The sequence below is a fragment of the Carassius auratus genome, chromosome 9, assembly GCF_003368295.1.
Source record: "Carassius auratus strain Wakin chromosome 9, ASM336829v1, whole genome shotgun sequence".
NCBI lineage: Eukaryota > Metazoa > Chordata > Actinopteri > Cypriniformes > Cyprinidae > Carassius > Carassius auratus.
Window position 1 is genome coordinate 28,067,299 of NC_039251.1, and position 23,012 is coordinate 28,090,310.

General features: G+C 37.1%; 1 pseudogene; it reads left to right on the forward strand.

Annotated features, from left to right (window-relative positions):
* The first annotated feature begins 1,978 nt into the window (after window positions 1-1,978).
* Window positions 1,979-23,012, forward strand: part of LOC113108958 (NACHT, LRR and PYD domains-containing protein 3-like) — a 57,326-nt pseudogene continuing 36,292 nt past the window's right edge.

The window sequence follows — 23,012 nt, forward strand, 5'->3', positions numbered from 1 at the left end:
TTACATGATTCGATTCTTTTGTGTGGGTTTATGTAGTGTACTTTCATATTTTCACATGTGTCCTCCTAAATAACCCACTAGCTTATCAGTGTATATGTGAAGAAATACATTTATTCATAAATTCTCACAAAATGATTTTTTGACAAACTACTTGGCAAACTACTTCCTCTGACTGCTGCTTTCTGATGGTTTGAAGAACAATTACCCCCACCACCCTGTTGTTTCACACAATTATATAAATGCAAGCAAGTGTAAAAAGTGTCAAGCAAGTGTCAAAAAAGCTGCCAGCATTTAGGGAGGAGCGCACCCAGTCAGCAGGTTTGTGGTCCTTATGTCCTCTATGAGAGAAAGCAGAAGCTGCATGGTGATTCCACCGCAGGCCAGTTGAAAGTGTAGGCCAACTAATTTCTTGGAGTGCGCGCACAGAAAGCTGCCTGTTACATGCGAGTGTGAACTCAAATTTCCTTTTGTGGCAAACTGCATTTATAATAAGTGAAACTGCACGAAGCACATCACACTCTATTACTCAACCATTCGTTATATTTGCTTACCCCGATTGGCCTTTTTCTATAAAAAAGTTCAATCAATTCACACTTGATTTAACTATTCACACTTCATATTATTGCCACGATATGTATTTCCATATCACCCAGCCCTAACATTCAGTTATGCTTAAAAACATTTGACAAGCTATCTGATTGGCTAACACTATTTTTTCCCCTTGTTGGTGCTCTTTTATTCTTTCATGTTAACTGAAGGCAAATGATGCTAGTGTTGCCAAGTCAGCTGTTTTCCCACAGAATTGGGCTACTTTAACACCGTTGCCAAGCGTTGCTTTATGTCTGCGGGTTGAAGTGACCTCAATAATGTGATATTTAGCCGCTGAAATGTGAATTTTACTGGAGGTAAAACATGTATTTTAACCCACGGAATGCAATTTTTACCAGGGAACCCACTCAAAACACAATTGGGCTAGTTTTGAGTAGCAATTGGGTGGTGTTTGTTTGCGAAAACCTGACAAACCTGAATGATGCTCTATTTTAACTTTAATCAACCAGTACAATTGACCTTGACAGCCTCACCTCATCTTGTAAAAGTCCCTCACCCCATGCTGAATGGAGCTGTACAGTACAGCTGCAGCTCACGTGATGAATGATGGAGGTGTGTCTGAACTAGTGGATGAACAAAATCAACACCCTGATAAAGAGGATGACTGGCAGAAAGTAATGTATGTATTCTGAAAATACAAAAATACTAATCATAAATGTATTAAAATCTAAATTACATTTGACTAGTTCCAAAGGCTTTAAAATCCAAAATAGTATTTTGTATTTCAAATAATTATTTTCAATACATGTATCTGAAATACTATCCACACTGCACATAGTGTGACTCTTTAAATATAACTTAAAAAAATAAAGTAATAATAGTGATTATAGTATTTCACTTTATTTATTTTGTATTTTAAATAAAACAATAAACAACATTGAATACCTTCATTATGCATATACCTGGGTTGTTAATGGTTGCAGGGAAATCAGAAATTAAAGTTGAGAGTCCATGGAACTACATACAAGCCTGTTTCTTTCATAATTATACAAAAGTTTTCAACAAAATATATGTGGCACAGACAGAATAATAATGTAGTCCACACCAGCATTTCTACTCGTTAGAATTGCAAGTGCTGAATCTATAGGCATCCAGCATCTGTCAGGTAATTATTTATCTAGGACACCTCATTCACACCAGCAAGCACATGAAACTACTGCGTATCTTTTACATTTTTTGTCAGAATTTATCAGCTCTGGCTTAATCCCTAATATGTATTGAAGTTACATTGATGTGTGACAATACATGTTTGTGTGTGTGTGTGTGTGTGTGTGTGTGTTCATGTCTGACTGTCATTCTTCTGATCCTTATGTCTTCCTGAAAGAAAACAGGAAGCAGGTTTCACTTGTTTTACAGAAGTAAAATAAATTTCAGAGCTGATTTTCAGCACAGCGTTTCAGAGGAGGAAATATTTTGAACTATTTTTTGAGGTGAGTGTTTAATCTTTCTTTAGTTATTTTCATGTTTGAGTGTCGTCTTATGATGTGTCATCGGTCACTTTGAGCTTCTGAGAATGATGTGGTGAAGTTGTTTTGATGTGGTGATCAAACAGATTATCAAACCGATGATCAAGTGTGTCTTTGTCAGTGAATCATGGAGAGCTGCTCATTCTGATATTGTTTTTACACCCTGTGAAATCACTGTTTCTCAGTTTAATGTGTTTATTAATAAGTCTGTGATCTCTGTATTTCTCATCAAGCACTCTTTACTCTGAGACAGAAACTATCACTCAACATCTTCATGTGTCTGCAGACAGTGATGAGTGTTATAACATACTCAACGATTTAATACAATTTAATACTATTTAATACAACGAGCAGCATTTCTAGTTCAATAAAAACGGTTTACTTCAGTTCACTGTAGGTGTCGAACAACAGAATTATATAAATATAAGACTCTCAATATTGAAAACTCCCATTGCAAAAATGTTTTTTTTTTTTTTTTGCTTTTAAATGTAGATCCATGAAGTGTGAAGTTAGGAAAATAGGACTGGATATCTGAAATTTACTATATTGTGCTGCTGTTGTCCACAATGAACGCAAGACAGTTAAAGTGCATTTAAGCAGCAGAAGATCTACATGTGAGGAAAGTACACTAGGGTTGAGCTGTAGGCTTTGTTCGTCTTCGGAACAGTTTAAGATATTTTGGATGAAAATCAGGAGCCTTAAGACTGTCCCATAGACTGCCAATTAAGTAACAATGTCAAGGTCCAGGGACGTATGAAAAGCATCATCAGAATAGTCCATCTACCATCAGTGATTCAACTGTAAAATTAAGAAGCAACATGAATACTTCTGGTACACAAAGAAAACAAAAATAACTACTTTATTCAACAATTCTTCTCCTCTGAGTCTCTCCAAGTCAGCATAGCTGATTAATCTGATTAATAGGAAAATGTTGATTTCATTACAAATACATCTTATAAACCTATTCAGAGAGCTCCCCATAGTGTCCATAATTGGGTTGAAGACTAATAGTGCCCATATTTTAAACTAATGACCAAAAATCATAGGGATTTGATGCCTGAGGTGAAAAAATCGGTACTCACACTTTTGCTATACTAAAGCCTGAAATGGGTACTATATGACGGCATCCTCATAATTTTTTATCAAAATGAACTAAAATCAGTATTCTTATGATTGCTCTGAACATTTCATACTGAGTTCTACAAACATTAAATTGCTTTTTAATAAACTTAAAAAAAAAAAAAGAATTAACAAAAATGTAGGTGTGATGAGGTTGAGACTATGGTAGCTAGTAACTAGACTGAATGAAGTGCATCTGGAAATTATCGAACATGATTTTATTTTTTGGTTTTGGGACAAATTTCAAAAGGTAATCCGAACCCTGTATAACAAGATTAATAGCACTGTAAAACTGGCATATGAAACTTCTCATAGATTTGAAATCAAAAGGGGGATTCAACAGGGCTGTCCTATTAGCCCATTACTTTTTTTATTGGTTGCACAAATTATGGCCATTCATTAAGAAAAATATTTTCCGTGGTATCAAAATAGAAGAGAAAGAAATCAAATGCACACAATTAGCAGATGACACTACCCTTTTCTTAAGAGACTACATTGAAGTTGAAAAAGCAATTAAATGCCTGCAATTATTTACATATATATCTGGTCTTTCTCTGAATATTAATAAATGTTAGCTTATGGCTCTAGGTTCCTGTAACTTTCCAGCATTATGCAATATTCCAGTTAAAGAAGTTGTCAAATATCTGAGTATTAAGATATCCAAAAATAAGGAAGTCAGGAATGAGTTAAACTTTACACCTATTATTCAATCATTTGAAAAGAAACTGAAAAACTTCAACTTCAAAAAGTAGGTGGTATTGAGTTCATATTGAAATGTGATTATGATATTAATAAAATCCCATTAAACTTGCAAATTTCCACAAACAAGCATTACTTTCATGAACTCTTATGTATAATCATAACTCATGACTCTTACCCCCCCCCCCAACATGGTTTGTAGTGTCAACAGGAAACAGGAACAGATGATACATTTGAATGCGGACGTTTTCTATTTTTTTATTGCTTAAGGTGTATATATTTATATAGCGAGAGATACAGAGAGTACAATATAAGACGCTTCCAACGCCGTCGCAAGAGACACAGTACAAGCACATATTAATCCATGTTGGGATAGTTGAGGAGAGACCGTTTTATCTTGCTCCCGCCCATATTCGCAGCGGTTGCCAAAATAATTTTGCCCGTTTAAAGTCTAGTGTGACTGTGCCTTAAGGCTGCTAGCAGTACACTTTACTTTGGGACAGTAGGCTACTCTGCAGGTGAGGAGCAAGACTGGTTTCCTTCAAACATGATGCTTGGAATTGAGGTTAATCAGACCAGAGAATGTTGTTTCTCATTATCTAAGGGTTATTAAGGTGCATTTTCACAAATTCCAAGTGTGTTTTCATGTGTCTTCACTGAAGAGAGGATTGAGTTTGGCCGTTCCGCCATAAATCCCAGATCAGTGGAGTGTTGCTGTGATGTTTGTCCTACTGTAGGTTTCTCCTATTGTCACAAGGTGACGATCTTTAGGGGCGGAACCAAAATTCGGGAAGTTTGGTTCCGCCCGGACCGGAAAAACAGAACACCGGAACGTCCGGTAGCACCGTAAGAGGGAAAATCAGGGAATTCGATGCACCTGTGCCTAGTTAGGGACAGCGGTTGGTGATTGGAGGATACGCTGGACAAGACAGTACTTAAGGCCAAGTTATTTCACAGTCTAGGAGCTCTTTCTGGTGTGTGTGAAGCACTGTGTCGTGCCCGTCTTGGTGTGCTGCTGGTGGCTCTCTCTCTCTCTCTCTCTCCCACCCCCCACCCACCCCCCTCCCCCCCTCAGGCTGAAATTGTATGATTGTGAAGACATCGCGAACCTTAAAGGTTGAGAAGTGAACGGATTATACGGCGAATTGAGACGACGTGAAAAAGGGGATTGGAAGCGGCATTGATGTGAGTACTAAGAGCAAGCCGAAAGTGCCCTGTATATTGACCTGGCGTTGTGTAGATCTCCCCAGGAGGAGGAGGGCGGCCCTACCCCTAATGTAGCGTGGTGGGAGAGCCGAAGGAATACTTATTGAAGTAGTCACAACGACAACATCACTAGCTAGGCCGCATATTCCATCGCCAGATCCGAACCAAGCGAAGTGAAGGAAGACGGGTGTCCTTTTCGTACACTGAGTGTGGTGGGTGAGTCTTCGTGCTGTGAAAACCTAAAATTTTGACGTGGTGCTGTATATTGCTGTGGGTTGCTGTGTATTGCCGTGTGTCCTGTCAGATAAACCCCCGCCTTCACGCACTCCGTCGCGGGAGGACAAGGAGACTGCTGGTCCTAGCCTAGTTCAGTACAGTATATGTTGTGAGCGTGCTTCAGATCTCCGGAGATAGCACGGTACGCTGTGTTCAGCCCAGAGGTGGGAGCTATTCAAAGCAAACTAACTGTGCTTTGTGTCCAATCTGATACCTGTGGAGAGAAAAGGAAAAAGAGAGTAACACAAGGAGAAACAGAGGAAACCTGTACTTCCAGTACGCTGTGTTCAGCCCAGAGGTGAGAGTCATTCAAAGCAAACTAACTGTGCTATTGTGCCCAAGTTGATACCTGTGGAGAGAAAAGGAGAGAGAGTGAATAACACGAGGAGGAATAGAGCGAACCCTGTACTTACGGTACGTTGTGTCCAGCCCAGAGGTGAAAGCCATCCAAAGCAGAGTAACTGTGTTTTGTGTCCAAGTTGATACCTGTAGAGAGGAGGAGAGAGAGTGGATAACGCGAGGAGAAAGAGCGAAACCTGTACTTACAGTACGCTGGGTCCAGCCCAGAGGTGAGAGCCATTCAAAGCAAACTAACTGTGCTATTGTGCCCAAGTTGATACCTGTGGAGAGAAAAGGAGAGAGAGTGGGTAACACGAGGAGAGACCGAGGAAACCTGTACTTACGCCGCTGCCTGTGGAGAAAGAGAAAGCGAGTGAGCACCCAAGGAACGAACCGTGTGAACCAGTACTTACTGTGAGCTGCAATCAGCGAAGAGGTGAGAGCAAAACCAAGCCGAATTAACTGTGCCTTTGCGTCCCAGCCGTTGCCTGTGGAGGAAGAGAAAGAGAGTGAGCACCCCGAGAACGAACTGTGTGAACCAGTACTTACCGTGAGTTGTATTCAGCGAAGAGGAGGAAGAAGGAGGGCGCTACGGATACCTAAGACTCTGGCCGGGCCCCGAGTCCCACGCCCCGGATCCCCGTGGCCCCCTTGCTCCCTGACCTCTTCCCGGCCATAGCCCATCTGGAGGGCCGAGTCAGAGTTTAGTTTTAATTGCCCTTTCCCTATTCCCCAAGCTATTTTTAAATATTTAAATAAAGATTGTTTTATCACTTACTTGTTCTCGTGTTGTTTGGCCATTGGGTTGGCTTTGGGGACCTCCTCGAGGTGGAAGTTGAGAAGGGGTGTGGCTTAGTCAAAGCATAGCCGCCCCTGGGTGTGACACTATCTCCAAATATGATCATAGGGTTCAACTAGAGTGACCATCAGGTTCTTGGTCACCAATCTAACCAAAGCCCTTCTCCATTGTTTGCTCAGTTTGGCCAGGAGGCCATCAGCTCCAGGAAAAGTCCTGGGCTGCATTTCCCTAAAGCATCTTAACCCCTTTGCGTGCAAACATCGCTGACGGCCCCAGTTTATTATTGTTTCACTTTCACAGCACATTAAACATCACTGTCTTACTTCATCTGGACAAACTGTGCATCAATGGAAAGTTTAAAGACTCAAGCTTCGATATTTGACCAATATTTTGATAAAACATTGTTGCAGTGACAGATATTTAGTGATTTATGTCAGGAGTGCAAAATAATAAATCCGTATTATGCCACATTTTGAATAGAAATTCACAACTCACTCATATTCAGTCACGTCAAGAGCGGTTTATTTGTGTTCACATAGACTCACTGAACAGCGTCAATAAGGATTTACAGACCAAAGATGCATATCTGCGGAGATATATGGATATATTTCCTGATGTTTACTTCATATTTCTTCAGACAGAATCGTCATTTCTATTCATTTTCCACGGATTTACTCGATCAGATGATAAACAGCCTCTCCCAGCGATCTCTGTGTGTGCGTGCAGTAGTCACAGCTCGTGCGGTGTGTGACTCAGACTCTGATTGGGCCTTCCCAATGTCAATCTTATAGTGACATATCTGGACACCGCCACATCGTGTCACATGCTTCCTGCACACTTCCTGGTAGTTATCTGGCCAAAACAACACTGAAACACCTCTGTACACACAAAATATCCGAATAATAAACCCGCGATTACGATAGTAAAGCTTGGTATGAGAATTTCTTGAGATCTGGGGCGTTTTTATAAAAAAAAATCGAAAATGTACATCGGAAATGCTAACTTGTGCAGCGATGAAAAAGGCTACAAATAACATATTTTTACAACAGTAAACGACCAAATTCCACCCCTGATCGCTAAAGGAAGTTATTATAAACACTCGATCGGGGTTTAAAGTGAGTTTTGAGTAAAAGTGTACTAATAATTTCATAAATTGTCAGATGTAGCTTGATGCTAACGTTAGCACCAATGCTACTAATAGCAGGTGCTTTTCTTCTTCATAATGCATTTTTGTCTCAATAATTCACGTAAGGTCGTAAGAAAATGTTTTGTTGTATTTTTATAGTAAGACTTTTGATAAATAAGGGCTAAATGCAAAGAGAGACTGAAGTGAGATCGCTGCTTTGTTGCTTTGTAAAGCCTGAAAAACCACAATCAAGGCTAATAAAGGTGGAATAAAAACAAAAGAATAATGATAAAAGAATAATGCGGATAATGTGTCATACTTGGCGGAGGTGTGAAAGAACCGTTTGGTGAGAACAATACAATCATGATTCGGGCAGTTTTCAACAGTGAAACATACACAAAGAGCACAGGAAAGTTTACATGTGAGATCTTACAGAGATGACAAGGGCCATAAATCAATCTGATTAGCCTTCTCTAAAAACACACATGACATGGCCTTAGAAAATATTTCATAAAATTCACAGTTTTACAGATTCGATTATGAAATTTTTTATGAAGTCTTGGAAGACTTGTGGCCTTAGCTACACTGTGTTTTCAAACTCATTTCCTACATCAACATTTTTTTAAATACATTTTAAACATATGTTTTTAATATTTTTATTTTTGTTTTTATGTTTGAGCTTATATATCTCTATTATCATAACAGTCTGAGTGATTCTGATTCCTGAACAGTAAACTTTAAAGTGTCAGCTTTGTGAACAAAGGTTGATTATCTATCTAGTCAGAAAGAATCATGAGCAGAAACCTTTTTATTTTGGGTATGTAATTTCGGTCTCCATGCCAAAAAAGGGGGGTTACTAGTAAGGGGTTAAACTTAAGTACATCGTAAACCCATTGAAACCAATGGAACTACAATCAAATTAGGCTTACAATGATTTTGGGAAACAGCCCTGGTTGTTTCAAACCTTTTCCAATAAAATTAACAGAGACTGCATGCTTCTGCAAAGCTTTAATGCAGCAGAAATCAAGTTGAAGAAACATTTCATGGATGATTATTGGAAACAGGATGCACCTGAGCTCAATTTTGAGTGTCCTAGCAAAGGTTGAGTATCTACCCCAACCTCGCAAAGATTTCAAACAAACTTCTTTCACTTTATCATTATGGGGTATTTGTTTGTAGAATTTTAAGAAAAATAATGAATTTACTCTATTTTGGCAAAGGGCTGTAACATTACAAAATGTGGAAAAAGTGTAGCGCTGTGAATACTTTCTGGATGCACAGTAGATGATCCTTGAAAAAAGGAATCTAGCTGATGGCTGCAAAAATGGGTAGCAGCCATCAATTGGATTAATTTTCAGTCAATAAACTATCACATACAACCTAAACAACTAGTAGAACTTAAAATAACATCCTACCATTTTCTAACTCTCAGCCTAGTAATTTTATTACATTCTTAAGTGCTCATTGCTCTACCTTGAAGATCCTGGACATGGATACTGGTCTGGGGCATGATCTGGATTTTGTGGAGGAGTGGTTAAGTTTCTAAGTACTTCTCTCCACTCCTTGCTTCTTCTGTAAGCTGCTCTCCACTTTCTATTCTTCAGCCACTGTTGTCTTTCATTTAACTCATTGATTCCTTTCTTTTTCCCTGTCTCTAGCTTTTTTTTCTCCATCTCTGGCATTCATTCTGCAGGTATTTTTCCTTTTTTTTTAGGATCCGCATTTAGCCGTGCATGATACTCATTGATGTCTGTAGATGTTAAAATTGATATCATTAAATCAAACGTTCTTTCAGAGAAATTTACTTAACACTGAGATGTGAAAATCTCAGCAGAACACGAATATGCATGCACACACAGCTTTAAAATGGATATTACTACATTTAACATATGCATGTGGTATAATTCTCTTAAATATAATAATACATTTACATTACTGAATAACTTCATAACCAAAGTGTTAAAAACACAAACCCCACACAATCTCACAACCCCATTATGATCAAATAAGTAACAGAGTGTGACAGGGTTGTGTTTTTATTTATGTTATTTTTTTTTTGCTCAAAATGGCCACTGCTCTAAATGTAATGTGCTCTCCTGTTATTCATAGCATGCATGGTAGTAAGAAATTGTGCATATTGTTGAAATTACAAAGATCATTTTCACAAAGATCATTTAAATAGCTTTATATCTTTATTTGATGTAACAGGGTTGAGTCGTTAAGCTTGAAAAACACAGTATCACAATATTAAGTTATAGTTATAAAAGGAGGTGGAAACTTTATTATGTCTGCTCACAATGTTGTTTAAAAGCCTTACATGATGCCACTTCCTGTTAGTGATGTCACATAGGAATCAGTTCATTATTTTTATGGGGAGAGAATTATTTATGTAATGGGGTTGAGGGGTTACTGAGGTACAGAACTAAGTCATGATTTTAATGAATAATCATTAATTTATTTAGAAGAAAAAAAACATGACCAGCAAAAAAGCACAGATAGATATTTATGAGAATGGAAAAATTCGAATAGTATTATTCATATCCCAAGTACACTTTCATAGAAGGCCATGAGGGACATGAAAAAATATGTAGTGTCAACTGAAAAATCAAGATAATTTCTAATATGAAGATAAAATGTATGTCATGTGTTTAAACCTTATTAAAGGAAATATTTTAGTTAATACAAAAAGCTTTTAAAAAAGATTTTAGTGACCCAATAGATAAAATACACTTAAAAAGGTCAGAGGGACTCAAATCGTACTGGTTTTGTGGAATGACTCTACTAGAGAAGAATAAAACATAATTTGCATACGCTAATTGTAAACAAAAACAGCATGATGAATCATTTTGGCAGTTCTAGTTTTTATGCGTGCTAAAAAAAAGTGGAATCAGCAAAAGAGGAAGGGAGAAGTGCTTGAGGTAAGCAGTTTTGGTTTAGTGCTGTGTTGCGTTGATTTCATGTAGCATTTTTATTGGTTGGTCAATAAACATGGGTCTGCAATGATCATGCTGAATTTCTGACACTGCCAGAAAATGATCGTAGGCTCTTTGGTCGCAAGGACCACTGTTTAGGAGCTCCAATCAAAGAAATAGCCATGATTGTTTCACAAGGCCAATCTTTAGTCTGCTAAAATCATGCCGTGTGTCTCAGGCCACTACCTTTGTTGCATGTTCCTGGAGGCAGGGTTTATGTAAATTTCAGGGTTTCTGATGTCACCAATCCAGGAGAAAACTTGTAGTCCCTACCAGCTGGTAGTGAAGCAGGTTGAGGCTGTTACATATTTTGGCACTGAGATTGGCAAGCATCTACACCAGTGGTTCCAAACATTTTTCAACACACATATGTTTGGGCAGCCCACTGCAAAAAAATTTAACTGACCCATTATTGTTGGGTTAATAACTTAGTGCTCAGAAGCTAGACTGTTAACTGTATTTACTGAATGAACTGGCAAGGAACAGAAAATAACTCGGACTGGCACTGCTTGGGACAACTGCTGTTGTTCTGTAGCATAAAAATATCTAAGATAAATTGGTGGTTTATTCTTAAACCAATCAGCAAGCTTGAATATTGGAAGCATAGTTAGTTTTAATTTTTTTTGTTAATTTTTTTTTTACATGTATGAAAAATATTATTTCTTTTAATAGTAATTGGTGGCCCACCTGCAATATCATCGTGACCCACAGGTTGAAAACCACTGATCTACACTATCTTTTACACAGCAGGTGAATAGTGCCTATAAGAAGGCTCAGCAGGTATTGTCTTACATTGAAAACCTTAAGCTTTTAAAAAAAGATAAGATAATTATTTTATTCCTACTGCAATTTCTATTTTAAATAAGATCAAATAGTTCTATTAGGATCTTGTATCTTAGGCTTGTTTATTTTAAAGGTGCTTTCTTTAGATCAGTTATGTGTTTTGTATTGTGTATATGTGAGCTTATTCTTATAACAAAAGAGAATTGCAGTGTATGTTGAAATTGCTTTAGTATTATATACTTTAAAGGGTTAGTTCGCCCAAAAATGAAAATTATGTCATTAATAACTCACCCTTATGCTGTTCCAAACATGTAAGGCCTCCTTTTATCTTCAGAACACAGTTTAAGATATTTTAGATTTAGTCCGAGAGCTCTCAGTTCCTCCATTGAAGCTGTGTGTACAGTATACTGTCCATGTCCAGAAAGGTAAGAAAAACATCATCAAAGTAGTCCATGTGACATCAGAGGGTCAGTTAGAATTTTTTGAAGCATCGAAAATACATTTTGGTCCAAAAATAGCAAAAACTATGACTTTATTCATCATTGTCTTCTCTTCTGTGTCAGTTGTGAGAGAGAGTTCAAAACAAAGCAGTTTGTGATTTCCGGTTCGCGAACGAATCATTCGATGTAACCGGATGTTTTTTAACCAGTTCACCAAATGAACTGAACTATGAAGAGAGAACTGAAGATGAACACCGAGCCGAGCCAGATAATGACTCGTTCACGAGTCAAGAACCTTTTCTGTCAGACGTGTTCGATTCGAACTGATGATAACAACAAGCAGCGTTCCACTGTGGCATATTGTTATTTATGATATTTTTTCCATTGATACTGAAACACGTGTGAACTACAAAGCCTATTTTACCTCATGAATAATAGTTAAGCTTCAAATGGGCAACATCATGAATATGGAAAAGTTTGGATTTCTCCCGAGTGAGAGAGCCCAACCTTACCTTATTTTTCGCTTTAGATTATTATTCATTTTGTTTGTTTATAGTTAAGCCTATATTATATACTGCAGTTATATTTATCCATTAGAATTATAGATTTTTAATTCTTGTTTTGTTCTGATAAACTTGTTAAATTGAAAGGATTTGTTGTAAAGTGAAGGGAACTAAAAATATCCTGTTAGTACATTATAACATTATTAGTCCTGCCATTATTATTTCTGAATGTAATAAAATGCACCTTATACATGAATTATATATTTTTTTTACAAAATTAATGTATTTTTTTGCTTGTTTTAAAAGAAAATGCAGCAGAAGAAAATAGGCGATTAATCGGTTAAAATTTGTTACTGTGGGTCAAAAGTAATTATGATTATTATATACATAGAAACATACTCTGGGCTATCCAGGTTTTTTTTTTTCATTGCATCTGAAAATGACATGAACATTCACTTTGCGCGCTCTGTGCAGATTTGCAGATCTGCCTCCCACATTGCTAAGCTGTTGATTAATTTAAAATGTTTGATATAAAGGTTGCTGTCCCATTTTATACAGGAATTGTTAATAAAAAGAAAATCGAATTTTTACGTTCTAATTATATTGTTAACACAAGTTCATTTAGGCTATATGACATGCACTGTGACATTTTTGCCCTTTTTAACTTATAAACTACTTGAGATTTTAAAGTCAGTTTAATAGTATTGAAATTAAAGTAAAAAAAGGTTTTAATTGCTTAACCTGTTAGCCTGCACCTGGAAGCCCTCGTCCTCAACTCTCCGTGTTTGCACGTGTCAATGTTTACGAATAGATTAAATTAAATGGGACAAATTTAATCTTGAAGATGAAGACGTAAGCCTCAAGCATCGACGATAGATCACTGTTTTTCAATGGAAAGCTAATAAAGACTGTATTTTCTAGATTTGGGTAAGCACTACACATAAAAACATGAACAATGAAAATGCTGTACATACCAGATCCGTCATAATAACGAGTCATAAACACATCCACAGCTGTAAATCCCGGTTAAGTTAGAAAGGTAAGGGTCCACTGAACAACTTCTCATGGAGCACGTTTAGTCCAATGAAGCAATAACGTTGTAATATGGATCATAATTCCTTTGTTTACGTTTCAGTTCTTCAGCGACAGAACTGTTTGTGTCCGTTATGGAATAACTCATAGTTCAGAAACTGCGTCTTGGTAGTAAACAAAATTGCATTGTTTTGTACCATACAGTGTGACAAATAGAATGAGATGATCCACAAAAAAAAAGTGAATGAAAGATAGGCGAAAGATAGTATATTTGAATTTTGGCGCTCTCTCCTGACGGCTCATGACACGCTCTGACGCAACGGTCAGCTGATGGAGGTGGAACTTATAGCGATCGCCTTTTTCTTTATTTTTCAACAGTTTTCATATATGTGTCAGTGTGTTTTATGTTGAATGTGCCTGTATCTGCATGATTACCATCTGTTTGAGTGCAAATCAGCACGCTGTTACTGTTAGCATTTATATCATTACCATCTCTATAACTGGCCAACAGCATGTTTATTGTAATTCACTGTAAATGCTGCATTTCTAGCAATCGCAGGATGTTCTGTAATTTGCAAACAAAGTTAAATCTTTTTTATTTTTCTTATTATTCTTATTTTTCTTACTCAAATTATTCTTATTGTATTTTTCTAGTGCTAAAATAAATCACGTATATGAAGTTTCTGTCTAGTGTTTTATAATTGAAAAAAAAAAAACTATGCAGTGGTATGTTTACTGACTAAATAGTTTGTAGAAGCCTTCAATACTATTGGGAAATATATTTTCTTATATTTGGGTGGGTGGGGGGGGGGTTGTAGACAGTTAAATCTTTTTTTATATATATATTTTTTATGTCTAAGTTTCTGTCTAGTGTTTTATAATTGAAAAAATATGCAGTGATATGTTGAATATTCACAGATGTAAGTTTGGTATTTATGAAGTTATGTGCATTTCTTAGAACGAATTCAAGCAGGATAAATGTCAGCCTGTGCCTGAGCCTGTGCTTATATTTTCTCTAAGCTACACAGTATTACACCATATTTTAGTTTTTACTCATTTAACAGATAACTTCTTGGGAAAAATATATTTGTCTGTACACTGATTGTTGAAATTGTTGCATGTTTTATGAGTTATATCCTTTATTTTAGTAAAACGTGAGGCACTGTATAATTTCTTTCCCATTACTTAGGCCTAATTAGCCTAAAAAATGAAAGGGATAAATTAAACCTGCACGATTTAGCTAAATCATTAAAACTCTAAAGAATGGACAGATTAATAAATAGTGTCCATGGTTAAACTCAAGTTCTCTCATTATAATCAACAATATGCACACAATGTAAATAAGAGCTTAATTAATTGACAACTTCAGTGATTTTAAACGGAGCCTTCTTTAGTTTTGGACTGTGGGGAGGTCTTGGCCTAGTGGTTAGAGAGTTTGACTCCTAACCCTAGGGTTGTGGGTTCAAGTCTCAGGCTTGCAATAACAGGTTATATGGTTGAAATAATATTTTAGTTCAAAACTTTAAGTTCCATTGTTTAAAAAAAATGCTTTATTGGCTAACGTTTCAAAGACCTTCAGTTGTTATGCTCTAAAATCCAATGCCATTTGTAATTTTACAGTATTTTCACCTCCTAAATCACTAACCTTTAAAGTCATAATTCGGTCAAATTTACTCAGACCAATGACATTTTTTAAATGACATTATTATTTATTATTTTTTTTTTGAATAATTGTAGCCTACGTAAATAGATGAAGCAAAACAAATATGACAAATATTTGGATTGTCCCTTAATGTTTCCCTTATTTTCTTAAAGTATAAATACTTAATTTCTACAAGAATAAACATGATAACATTATTAATGCATAGAAACAATTTAAATATTTTAACTACAGTGTTTTTCTTTCATTTTCCCCGACTGTAGCCATCAAATGTAACACATTAGTGATGCAAAGCTGACGGCTATTTACAAAAATGTGCTTTGATGCGCATGTTTGCTAAATTTTGGTTAAAGCACCACTCAGTCAAAAGATGCAAATGAACTTTGCAGATGCAGCGGCGGCTGTACATGGGGAGGTAGAACCATCTGTAGTTCTTGAGAAGGGATTTTTAAAAAACTAAATATGTCCCTTTGGAGTGATGTGTAAGTTGGCATATCTTTTTTTTATGCCCAAACATACACCTTACACACTGACAAAAATTAAAAAAGTGAAAAAGCATGATAGAGGTGAAATTTACTTAAAATGAAATAAATATAATTTAAATATTTATACTAGTAAAATAATCTTACTAGTGCATGAACTAAATTTGAATCTAAACCAAATTAAAAAGGTAATTTATATTAGTTGTGCTAATGGTGTTTATAGTTTTTATTACTGTACAATAACTGATAGTATACTGTATTGTGTGTTCATATTAAATTCTCAGGTCTTTGAACTTTTCTTTGTGTGATTTTCTCTATTGCAAGAACTTTTTACAGTGGTGTAATAAAAAAAATGTTTAATTAAACTTATTGCCTAATTTCAGTGTATATATACGCTTTATGTTGTATACTGTAACAGACACTGACATTCAAAAGGATACCTGCTTTCCAAAGGGAGGTTTTTTTGAAACTGTATTGAATGGATTTCACTTGTGTTCTCTAGACCAGTGGTTCTCAAACTTTTTCAGCAGGAGGCCCTTTGTGTAGGATGAATCCTTCCGTGGGCCCCCAAAAGGAAACTTATGACGCTAAACATACTCAAACTTACAATTTTACTTAAAAATGTTAGATTATACCAAAAGACTAAACAAATACATTTGTACATTGCCGGAGCATCAATTCTGTTTGTAGCCTAATATCTCTGATGTTAACTAGATTTAATTTATTACATTCTTAAATTTAATAAAATATAACATTGTTATAAAACCGTTTTGACCGTTATGAAAAGGTCATGAAAAGCTATACATGAAATTTTCAATAAAAATACCACTTCTTATGCTCAGTTTTATGTTCATGGACTTTCTGTTTCCTTAATTTGACTTTTTCCTGTTTTGTTAATTGATTGATCCCCACCTGTCTCCAGTTCCCTGATTACCTCCTGTGTGCTTAAAGGTCCCCTTCTTCGTGATCCTATGTTTTAAACTTTAGTTAGTGTGTAATGTTGTTTTTATAGAGTATAAATAATATCTGTAAAATTCTAAAGCTCAAAGTTCAATGCCAAACAAGATATTCTATTTAACAGAATTCGCAGACAAAAAACGACCCGTTTGGACTACAGCCCTCTAGTTCCTGCAGTAATGACGTTACTCTTGTTCCGAGGTCACCGTGGCCACCAGATCCAGTCTGTATCCAGATCAGAGGGTCACTGCAGTCGCCCGGATCCAGTACGTATCTAGAGCAGATGATGGATCGGCACCTAGAAAGGACCTCTACTGCCCTGAAAGACAGCGGAGACCAGGATAACTAGAGCCCCAGATAGAGATCCCCTGTAAAGACCTTGTCTCAGAGGACCACCAGGACAAGACCACAGGAAACAGATGATTCTTCTGCACAATCTGACTTTGCTGCAGCCTGGAATTGAACTACTGGTTTCGTCTGGTCAGAGGAGAACTGGCCCCCCAACTGAGCCTGGTTTCTCCCAAGGTTTTTTTCTCCATTCTGTCACCGATGGAGTTTCGGTTCCTTGCCGCTGTCGCCTCTGGCTTGCTTAGTTGGGGTCACTTCATCTACAGCGATATCATTGACTTGATTGCAAATAAATGCACAGTCACTATTTAAACTGAACAGAGATGACATCACTGAATTCAATGATGAACTGCCTTTAACTATCATTTAGCATTATTGAGACACTGTTTTCCAAATGAATGTTGTTCAGTGCTTTGACGCAATGTATTTTGTTTAAAGCACTATATAAATAAAAATAAAGGTGATTGATAATGACGTCACTAAAACAGTTTTTTGACTAACCTCCACCCACATGAATTCACAAAAAGGGGGCGTGGTCTTGTTGCGCTCCGAGGGAGAAGGAAGAGCTGTGTTTGTGTTTTTTGTCGCCATGTCGTCGAAACGCTGTTTTTCATCTCGGAGTCCAATCATCTTTGTTTGGGCTTCCCAGGGACGCTGTACTTGGAGATTAATGGTTACAATTTATGTTTAACTCGGTTCCCGAAAATTATAATCCACATGTAAAACTATGTGCAGCACATTTTGCTGAGGACAGCTTGCTGAGGACATCTTCCTCAATCTCAATCAGTTTAATGCCGGATTCACACAAAGATTATTCTTGAAAGATGGAGCAGTTCCCCCTTTGTCTGGAGAAGGCGTTGTTTATGGGCCACAACCTGTAAGTGTATTTATTATTTAAGTTGGTGCGTTTAACAGTTTCTGTAACCTATTACACAAAGGGCAACGCTGTTTAACTTTGTTAACTAGATGTTAGGGCTGTGCTAAAAAACGAATGCGATTTTCATGTGCATCTCGTCAGTAAAAACACTCCCGTGATAAGTACATCTCCAGCACATGCTCCTGCCCACTTGCTTCTCAAAACTACTCCAAAACTAGCCCAATCGCGTTACCAGGAGGGCAGCGTGCGCTAAGTTGCTGTCGAATCACAACACAGGATCCGCTGGCACAATCAGAACTCATTACGTATTTCTGAAGGAGGGGCTTTATAGAACAAAGAAGTCATCAGCCCATTTTTATGACAGTGAAAACAGCGATATACAGATAGACGAATTGTGTGAAAAATACTGTGTTTTTTTACACGCGAAACATGAACACATGTTATATTGCACACTGTAAACACAATCAAAGCTTCAAAAAAGCGTGTAAAACGGGACCTTTAAATACCCTGTCTGTTTAATTCTTCTTCGTCCGTGATAAATGTGAGTTCAGTTGATGTTGTATCCTGATGTTAGTTAATGTGTTAATGTAGTAGTGTTGTATATTGTCTATGTTATCTCCATCGATGTTCAGTTAACTCCTCTTTTGATTAATACTCTCCTCGAGCGCTTTGTTTCTATGCTAGCACACACCCAACTGTAACACTCAGAGGTTTTTGGTCTTAATATCACTGATTTATGGATTAACTGAAAACAGTAGAAAATAATAGTCTTTCAAATTTCATATAATCTGGAGGAAATAATACTCAACCACCAACCTCGGGAGATCATTTTTAGTTTATCATTTTATGAAAAAGTAAAAAAAAAAAAAAAAGTTTGAGTTTCAGGCCCTGTTTTGTAAGTGCCCAGTTAGAGTGGACCTATTGTAAAGCATTTACTTCATGTCTAACAGCAGTCGGTGAAGAAAGATGGCGTCAGTTAAACAGCTGCTTTATGACACACTGGATGACCTGGAAGAAGAACATTTGAAGAGATTTAAGAGCTTCTTAAGAGAAGATGGACCTATTCCGGCTTCTGTACTGGAAAAGGCTGATGCAACAGATACAGTGGATCAGATGCTGGATCGTTTTGGGCCAGAAAGGGCTGTGAATACCACTCTTGATATCCTGAAAAAGATTACCCAGAACAATCTTGCTGAACAGTTAGAGAACAAACACATGGAAGGTAAAAGAGAAAAATATTGTAATGTCAAACCTGTAATGTAAAAAAAAGTGACCTCTCTTTCTCCTTTCCAGTCAAGATCATCAACTGTGCTCAGACTGGATTTGATCTCAACAATGAAACAGGTGCAGAAATAAATGTTGCATAATTAAAAATCATATATTGGATAATTCTAGATCCTGCACACTTTACACAGTACACTGTGCAGTACACAGTACACTTTACACTGCATACTGTGTACTTTATAAATCACATTAGATTATAAAAGATTATAAAATTATGTTAGATTATAAAAGTTTTATTTAAGTCTATATACAGCTGAGATTTGTTAATAATGTTGGACAGGTCAGGGTTTGGGATATATTAATGGTATAAGTGTGAGTGGTCCTGTACTGCACCAGCAGACCACGTCAAAGAGCTGACTGACTTTTCAACATTTAACCCCTGAAGATGGAAATGACTGCCATTACACCTCATATAGAGTGGTATACAATGGAGATAAAAATTAGAGAACAACCTACAATTTAACTTTTTCATCATGTTTGTATTCATTTTTAACAGCCTTTTTAACAGAGGATTTAATGCTGCAGAAATTCTTGCAAATTCACAAAACTAACATGAAGAAAAAAGCAAAGTATATTTTTGAAGGCAACAAAGACAATGATACAGATCTCGAGACTGTCTACACAGACCTGTTCATCACGGAGGGAGATATGGAAGATGTCAATCATGAACATGAGATTCATAAGATTGATGAAGCTTTCAAAAATAAAAAAACAAAGGTCAAACCTATAAAATGTAATGATATATTTACTGAACTGAGGAAAAAAAATGAGGTGAAGATTGTGCTGACCAAGGGAGTCGCTGGCATTGGAAAAACTGTCTCTGTGCAAAAATTCATCCTGGACTGGGCAGAAGGAAACACCAATCAGGATATAGACTGTGTGTTTTTGCTTCCATTCAGAGAAATCAACATGATTAAAAGCACAGAGGTCAATCTCCATGAGCTTCTGCTGAAATTTTATACTGAATTGAAGGACTTGGATGAATCAAAGCTATATAAGAAATGTAAGCTAGCAGTTATATTTGATGGACTTGATGAGAGTCGTCTGCCATTAAACTTTAAAAGTGACACACTGTACACTGTTGAGGAAAGAGCATCTGTAGATGTGCTGTTTACAAGTCTGGTCAAAGGAAAGCTGCTTCCATCAGCTCTTGTCTGGGTGACATCACGACCAGCAGCAGCCAATCAGATCCCTCCTCGGTATGTGGGATTGTTTACAGAGGTGCGAGGATTCAATGACCAACAGAAGGAGCAGTACTTCAGAAAGAGAATCACAGATGAAACTCAAGCCTCCAGAATCATCTCACACATTAAGACGTCTCGTAGTCTCTACATAATGTGCCACATTCCTGTGTTCTGCTGGATAACAGCCACAGTACTTCAGGATATTCTCATCAAGAACAATACAGAGAACATAAGCACAACACTCACTGAAATGTACATTCACTTCCTGCGTATACAGATGAACATAAAGACCCAGAAGTATGATGAACAAAAAGAGAGGGAACAATCAGAGCACTTAAAATTAAATAGAAAAATGATTTTGAAGTTAGCCAAACTAGCATTTAAACAGCTGAAGAAGGAAAACATTGTGTTCTATGAGAAAGATCTGAAAGAATGTGGTATTAATGTGAGTAAAGAAACTGAGTTCACAGGAATGATCGCTGAGATCTTTAAGAAGGAAGATGGACTTTATAAGACAAAGGTCTTCAGCTTTGTGCATCTGAGTGTTCAAGAGTTCCTTGCTGCATTGCATGTGTTCATCTGCTACCTGAACAAGAACATGCTAGAGCTTCAGTTTTTCTTTAAAGATTCACAAACTACAGCCAGACAAAAGCTTCAGTTCCTTTTTAGAAATGTCAAATTTCACGACTTAACAAGGGGGCCACTGATAAAGCCATGCAGAGTAAGAGAGGACATCTGGACCTTTTCCTGCGGTTTCTGATGGGAATTTCACTGGAATCCAGTCAGAACCTGCTCAAAGGCCTGATCACACACACTAAAGACAACAGTGTGAGCATCAGACAAACAACTGAACACATTAAAGCATTACAAAAACAGGTAATTTCAGATGAAACTACAGTCAACCTATTCTACTGCTTACTTGAGCTGAAAGATAATTCATTATATGAGGAAATCCAGAGTTACCTCAGTTCAGATGAATATACAGGAAGAGACCTCTCATCTTCAATGTGCACAGTGCTGACCTCAGTACTGCTGATGTCAGAGAAGGTGCTGGATGAGTTCAACCCAAAGAGATTCACGTCAAAACAAGTAGACTACAAGAGACTTGTTCCAGCTTTGAGATGCTGCAGAAAAGCCCTGTGAGTAATTTCACTGAATGGTGTTTAATTATTATTATTTTCTGTTCTATATCACTAATTATTTAAATGTTAAAATACTACATAAAATAATATCCTGTCCCTATTGTGAAAGCCACAATAAGTTATTGCATAATCACTGAACATCAGAAATTAATCTTGTTAAACATTCTGTTTTGGCAGTTTTGACAGCTGTCGACTTGATGAAACAAGCTGTGAAACTGTGTCTTCTGCTCTACAATCATCAAACTCTCATTTGACAGACCTGGACCTGAGTAACAATCACCTGCAGGATTCAGGAGTGAAGCTTCTTTCTGATGGACTGAAAAGTTCACACTGTCAACTAAACATACTTAGGTTTGACATTAACCCTTTTGAGTTGAACACGTTATGAATAATTTTTTCCTGATAACCCCAAAAAGAACTTACAGATGTAGCGGGTAGGGCGTAGGCAGCGGGAATTGCACCTTGATTGAATCAGGTGGTGGGCGTTTGGCGTTGCACCTTTAAATGTAGCAAGCTGGCGGTTTCTCTGATTAGTGTTTTACTATAGATTCTTGGTTCCTTGGACTCTTGGTTGGTTGTACGAGTTGATCTCGACTTGGTGTTTGTGGGTTATTCAGTGCCGTGGTTACATCTAGCTCCATCTTCATGAGCCCTCACCGGCTACGGATTGTGTCTGCGTTTCAATGACAATTCACTGATTTAGAGTATGACCACTACAAGTTTGCCGAGTGCTGTTTGTTGTGCTGAGAATATTGGCCAGGGAATGTATGAGTAAAAACCAGACGGAATAAGGCGATTGCTACAGTATTACAACTAAACAAGCTCTTGGTTCGACGCTGCGGTCTGTGTCCATACAGGAGGACCGTCATATGCCATCTTGGCCACTGTTTTTCCTGTGCCCTGTTTTTAGTATTCAGTTGTGTGTGTGTGTGGGCGGAAGGCCCATTGTGTTGCTCATTAGTCTTCATCTGTGTGCGTTGCTGTATGTTTTATGTTTGTATCTTGGGCCATTGGGTTGGTGCAATATCCTGGGACGGGGAATAACAATTTTGTTGTGTGGTCACTGGTTTGCTGAGTGTAAATTTATTTTGTTTTCTGTGCATATGATTTGTGATGTGCCTTATTCATTCTGTATTTGCTGATTGAGTTTTGCTGATCTTTGTTATACACATTTTGATTTTGCACTTTGTTGTCCCTGTCCCTGAATTTGTTGACCAGAGGCCTAATGTTTGTTATTTTAAGTGTGTCTAACTGGAGAAAAATAAAATAAACCGTTTCTATTTTTATAATACTCCAGTCCCTCTCTCTCCTTTTATTTCCCTTTAGTGGGATAGCCTGCTTGTGAATATATAAAATTTAGATTGTTGGTTGACTGGTTCGACAAGGCCCCCTAGGGGTTACACAGACATAATAACAAACCTTTTGTGCATTTATAAAATAAAGATAAGAAACAAGGTGTGCTGTCTGCAGCCTTTGTCTGTGGTGATCTTCATTTAGACGCATCATTAAAATGAACTGTAACTTAGTGAATACTCACTAAACTTTAAACAAGTGCTGCCGAAAAAAATATTCTTTGATAAAGTAATCCATATGAAAACATTTTTCATGTCTCCCTTCATTATATCTAATTCCCCCACGCTGAACATGATTTTGAGATGATAATGTTTCACTGAAGCGTGCAGCTTGACTACATTCATACAGCAGAAAAC